This window comes from Lethenteron reissneri, chromosome 8 (assembly GCF_015708825.2).
Source record: "Lethenteron reissneri isolate LAM-NWPU_2019-01 chromosome 8, ASM1570882v1, whole genome shotgun sequence".
Classification (NCBI taxonomy): Eukaryota; Metazoa; Chordata; class Hyperoartia; order Petromyzontiformes; family Petromyzontidae; genus Lethenteron; species Lethenteron reissneri.
Genome location: NC_083786.1, coordinates 11,428,017 through 11,434,962, shown reverse-complemented (window position 1 = coordinate 11,434,962; position 6,946 = coordinate 11,428,017).

The window sequence follows — 6,946 nt, the reverse complement described above, 5'->3', positions numbered from 1 at the left end:
GGGCCAATGTAGAATGATCAGGTTTACAAATGGACATCTATGAACTTTGCTAGTGTATACAAACTGTATTGCTTTACACTTTTCAACGGGCTTTCTTTTGAGATCAGTTCCTTTCTTGAAATTCAATCTGGGGTTAATTTGCCCACCCAGTATTGAAGCCTTCAGAAGTCAGAATGGTGAATTTGTACACGGAACAGCTACACTGCGTAGATGTAATAGCACTCGGGTCTTTAGAAGAGTGCAGTTTACACGAGCGGCGACAATTACCACCACAAACCTATAATTTGCAGGGATTCATGTCTCGCTGAAGGTGCTCTGTTTAGGTGGATTATTACATCGCTGGCACGTGACGAGTAGCCACAGCCATAGCGAGAAGTATCCTGGGTGAGGTGTGCCGGATGCAGATATATTTACATGTTCACCGTCCCGACTGACCTGAATTCCTGCGTATGAGACTGCTTAGCTTATACGTTGGTTATAAAGATTTCACGAGAGATCCAATAATCATATGTGACGTCATTTAATTTGACAGTTCTGTATGTAGTTTACTTAACTATACCCTATGTTTGAACAATCATGCACATGATGTATATTGCATATAATGCATGCAATACTGATATATATATAAAACATCAGGTGCAGTGGTGGCGCAGTGGTTAGGGCAGTATGAACCCTGCTATTAAGTTTGATTCACGACGAACATCAGAGGTGAGCGACGTTGGAAGCCGTTCCAAATATCGGCATCCTCCACCACTTCGCCAACCCACCGTGGTGAACTATACTCAACAATCCCCGTGGCTAGCGCGGCGTGCTTGGGGGGCAGGAGGCAGGTGTTGATCCAACAGTGTATTGACAAAGAAATGTCAATAATTATTTTCTGTATAAGTCACAAAGAGAAAAAAAATGCAGTCGCTCAGGGCAAATTCCCGTCTCGTGAGGTTTACTATTCACAGGAAGCGATGCGTTTTAATGCAAAATTTACTTCGCAGAACACTCATATCACACACAGGATGTAGACACAATGAGAAAGTTCAACTCTGCCATCTTACAACTTTGTTACGTTTTAATATCTGAATCTACGTGTTAACACGTGAATTAATCCAAAGCCCGTTATTGATAACAGTAAAGCATATATGACATTCATATCAAGGAAGATATGTTGCTTCAAATACCATATGTATGCAATGGCCACATGCATTTAACCGGAGACGTCTAACACTGTAGGTATGCAGTTTACGTGTCTTTGTAGTTGAGTTGCTCAAGTTACTTTGCTATGGCAAAGGAAGCTGAGTCTCTACTTTAGATAATACGTGTTTTACCATAGGAAGCCTGATGAACACTGAAGACGACGTTAATGCCAACCAAAGTAACAGATGTACTTTGAAATAACACATCTATCATGTACTCTACTCTATATGATATCACCACCAACGTATTTCAGTAAATACAATTATGACACTATCACTATTTTATAAATCACACACAACATGTTCCAGTTCTAGTGCATGCTTATTATATATAATCGGTTACGCATTGTATAAAATTTATATATAGTATTATTCAACGACGTTTACAATATTGCGCATTTAATTCACATTTTAAATGCTTTTTTTTATTTTCCGACCTCATGCAGCTAAATGTAACCCCCAGCCACCAATTTGGTGCTAGCCGGGGTTTTACTGTAATCCTCATCGCCCATTGTCCAACTACAGCTGGTTGAAGTTCTATGGACAGACAGCAGTGCTGTGTTTATAACTATAAGATTAAATTTCAATATTATAGATGTCATGAGAAAAACGATCTGGAAACGTCCACGTGATACATTTTAACAATAACATTAATAATTTACAACCCTTTATCAATTATATAATTTGACGCCCCAAATAATTCCTCCTTTCACGTCCATGTCACTTTGGAAATGGAGTTCAGCGGTGGCGGCGTGATTAGCGAACTCCGCTGTGATCCTGTCCACTCGAGTTTGGGTCACAGCCATGGGTAACATCGGAGTGGCGTGATGTCCACGATTTGTCCACACTGACCAACGTGGTGAAGTATGGTCAAGCATCCCTCAAGACCGACACGACCTTTAGGGTTGACGAAGGTCCAAAAGTGCAATTAAGTGAGCAAAGAAGGGCGACGTTAATGTTCGTGAGACCGGATTGATGAGCCATCGTCACTGATGCCAGCCATGAATCGAACCCAGGCCGCCGAGTTCATATGTTATACGTGGTGTAGCGTGCGTATCACCGACCTAACACCATTCCGTGCCCCCTCTCAACATTATAGCGTAATCAGCCATGGTCAATCCACTTCAAGATGATGGTCTTCCACAAGCCGCCACCGCCACCCTCCACATCTCACGATCCTGCCATGTGACCATCCATCTGTACTCATTCTACAGCACCTGCACGTGAACTAGTTCCATCGCTCCATCGCATCTCGAGGGCCGTCCTGTCCTACGCGTCCCATTGCATTGCTGCCACTCCGTTTCCCGCCCGCTCGATATGTCGCACAGATATTTGCGAGTGACCTCTGTGTGATCCTGTGTCTCCCCACTCGCGGCTTTGTCCACTCTTCGGCGGCGCACAAAAAAAAATCACTTGCGTCTCACCACGAGTGACCCGCATGGTGAGAGTGTGTGAAAGGTTAATCCGCGCACTTCCCGACGCTTTGTCGCGTCCTAGCGGACGCCCTGACAATGCGTGTCACGCTTTGATGAGGATTTTGTCCGAACGTGACCCACGGGGTCAAGACAGCGTGAGCGCCCGGGTAGCGGAGGCTCGCGCGCGCGGCGTGCACGCTCTCAGCGAGTTACGGTGGCGAGAGGTCGTGCTTTTAAATGTGTGTGACACGTGCGCAGCCTACACGTATATATGCTGAAAAAGAGAGATTGCCTATTACATCCTGGCAGCTGGTACACCGGCAATTGATGCATTCGTGCAAGCCTGACTTTGCTGATGAGACTCTGCACGATTTCGAACCGGTCCACGGGTTTGCTTGTGCTAAATCAATGCTGCTGGGATTATGCATTCCCATGCAGAAGACCATACGACCGATGAGCTGGGCGTAATATATATATAATTTTCCGTGGTGAGACAAACACGTGAATGAGACAGTGTCTGCTTATTTATTTGGTTACTTATATTATTCACGACTCCCATGGGTATGTTATGGTATAGCCTATATATATATATCTACATTAGAGAACGCACGTGTGACCCATCGTATCGGGCACAACACAACATAATCATGAGCGTCGCTGTGGAAACTAAACGGGTCCACAGTTTGCTTGCGTAAAAGTTGAGTCGAACCAATGCCGATTAAATTGTGCACTCACAGAAGACCGTGTAGCTGATGGGATGTGTGAAAACTATTTTTCAGATGAAGGTCACATATGGAAAGTTTAACACGTAGACTTTCGTGACCAATATCATCCATAACAGAGTTTATTTGGGGTTAGATCGCTTAAATATATATATGTGCCGTTAAACCCGCCACCACCCGACACAGCCAATTAGTAAGGTTTGTCACGTAAACAGAACATTCCAATTCGTTACTAGTAGAGCCAAGCCACAGCAAGCTCTCCAACACACCGGTTAGTGCTGTTACTAGTGACGAATTGGCATGTTCTGTTTACGTGACAACCCTTACTCGTTGGCTGTGTCGGGTGGTGGCGGGTTTAAGGACACATTTATATATTTACGCGATCTATAAAAAAAACCCTGTATTATGCACAGATGGGAAGTCGGAATATTAAATTGTGTCATGTAGAGCTTGTATCTCTTATATCATCCAGCATTGGAAAGTATGCATTCACTTAATCCAGCAGTGGATATGTCATAGGTAATGATAATGTTTTAGAATAGATATGAAACCCGTACTGAGTAGTTCACGATATTCATTTCGCAAAAGTTATAGATGGGCTAGAGCGGTGGCGCAGTGATTAGCAACGCTGCAGCTGTGAACGTCGCACGCGACCTGCTCTCGATTCACGGCTAACATCAGTGATGTCTGGACCAGTAATTGTGCCTCTCCCCCCCCCCCCCCCCCACCTTCACCAACCCCAATCCGTACTGACCAGTGTGGTGAAGTATGGTCAAATAAACCTCATGACCACCAAAGGTGTACAGATAACCTTGTCCAGCAGTAGATTGACAACGGGCTGTAGTTTCATTACTTTTCATATTTGTCTAGATGGTGTTAAATTAGTAAATGAGATATATGGGCAAGCAGCATATACTAGACAGTACATGGCTTACGATGATGTGCGTACGCGTGTTTGCCAATGCTCCTAACCGGTAGCCGTTTTGTCCGCTTTCTTGTAGCTTGAGCGTCACACTCCGCGGGTAGATGATAATGGCGTGATTCTCTCTTGTTGGGGATACTTATTGTTTAACTTACGCCTGGCCCTGCCCAAGGAATGAAACTAATTAACCTCCGGGTGATGCATTTTTCGGTGGCTAGGGGATGGTAATTACCTCGCCTGGTATACAGGAGGGAATGGGTTCGATCTCGACCCTGACACCTGCCGTATTTGGAGTTTGCGCGTCTCTCTCTCTCTCATCATCGAGACGGTGGCCAGGAGATGTTAACTCCCTCGCCTGGTATACAGGAGGTCGTGGGTTCGATCTCGACTCTGACGCCTGTGTATTTGGAGTTTTTTGTGTCTCTCTCCGTGGTCGCGTGGATTTTTTTTCTCCGGGTCCTCTGTTTTTTCCCTCCACATTTAGAAACATGTGCTCAGAGTATTTGGTTGATATACATTTCCACACGATAAGCCACTTCGCTGAGCTATCATTTTTGGCCAGGTTGCTTCTTAAAAAGAGCTATATAGCTCAGTGGGCCTTACCGGGTAATCTACAAAAAAAATCTTTATAAATGTTGGTGGGTTTTTTTTTTATAAGCAGATAGACTCGACTGTAGTTGTGCCAGATTTTTTATTTATTTTACGTCTTTCTAGAACATCATTAGAATCTACATTGCGAACCCAGATTTTACATTTTTTATCTTTCTAGAACATCATAAGAATTTACATCGCTAACCCATACGCGATTGTCTATCCTGTAGGCCTGTTTTTATTGTACAATTATAAATGTATTTAAAGTGCACGTGGAATTCAAATTGCCACGTCTTATTTCAAATCTAAATTAATTGGCTTATACAGCTACTAATGTGGATACGTGCTTTATATTGGATTATGAATACGTATATTACCATGTGTATATCATTCAACACAGCTGTAGTTTTTATATTCGACCACAGACATTTTAAAACAAAGCAGTTTGTATTGAATAAGTTATAAATTGCCGTTTTACTTATGGGCAATTATTTCGTATCTCACCCGTTTACCACAATCTCAATGGCGAAATACATTTTGTGAGGCAATGAATAGATTTCACCTCCCAGAGTCTCAACTTTCCACTAAATTAAAATATAAAATTAAATATGTGTGTGTGTGTATATATTATAAACGTAGGCAATCTATGTGGCGGGATAGTGTGTGCAGTTGTGAGAGCATCGCTCTACGAACCTCGAGTTCCCTTCCCGCTCACCACCCCAAGCGAGTGACAGACTATCGGACCGGGGCCTGTGTCTTGCACACGGCAACGATGTGTAAACATCGTGCAATGGGGGAGACAAAGGCGGACGGGCGTAGTGTTGGCCACAACACCGTCGCGTGCGCCTCCGTCTACCTTCATAAAAAGTTCTCGAAAACAGCACTTGCCCCAGCAGCCTATGGTATAACACGTAAACTTTCGCCTGATGAAGCTAGTTGTAATTACTAGCGAAACGTCATAGTCGGATTGTAAATGTTGTGGCTTGGCTCTCCAACACACCGGTGTGCTGTACTAGTGACGAATTGGCACGTTCTGTTTACGTGACAAATATTACTAATTGGCTGTGTCGGGTGGTGGCGGGTTTAACGACACATTTATATTTTTACGCCATCTAACCCAACAAACCTGCATTATGGAGCCTATGTATAGGCTATACGGGGAATTTTTGTTTTTATATATATATATATACGTATACTGTACACGAAAAGCGTTTGTGGTATGAGACTGTGTGCATGTCTCGATAATCATTCCTTAGTAGATAAGCGTTATGTGAATTCCCGGAATCTGGAATCTGGAATGAAAAATAAACTCACACCGCGTGGGTAAGTAACGGGCAGGAGGAGTGCGAGTGGCCCGGCGTGCACGCCGAGACCCGGCAGACCTCACACCGAGCCACGCACGCCATGAGCGCTATCACGGCAGTCATCAGCATCAGCCGTGCTCAACACACTGCTGGATGAAGGGCTCTCCAAGCCGCCGCCAGCTGTCGAGATCCTGCGAAAATGTAATCACCTCGCACCTGCACACGAGCTGATTTCATTGCTCCATCTGCTCGGTTGACGTCCTCTCGGACGCGTTCCATCCCTTGGTCGCCACTCCGTTATTGTTCTTGACCATTAACCATCATCCCTTCGAGTGACGCGTCCTGTACAAGCCCGCTGTTTTTAACCGTACGATGTCAATTACCTGAGTGTGCCCCCCTCTCGATGTATTTCTCTTTCCGTAGCATGAATGTATCATTATATAGCCCGTGACAATCCACTGCTGGATTAAAGCCTTTCAACGCCGCGTCGGTCATGAATATGTTTGACCATACATCATCGCGCTGGTCAGTGTGGGTTCCGTGAGTGGGATTGACATGACCCCGTCACATATCACTCGCCACTGGCCCGAAATAGAACCCAGTTGGCCGGGTTCGTAGCGAGTGAGCCAACGACTAAATTAGTTTCTCTACAGTACACTCTGTAGTTGCATGGACTTCTTGTTCGGTCAACGGAGCCCTGGGCATGTTCTCCTCTTCGTGGTGAGAAACGTTCGTTCTGGTCCAAACTGCCGCAGGGCAATACTTGGCAATGGGTGACAAGAGTCACACACGTGTGCTGTTGTTC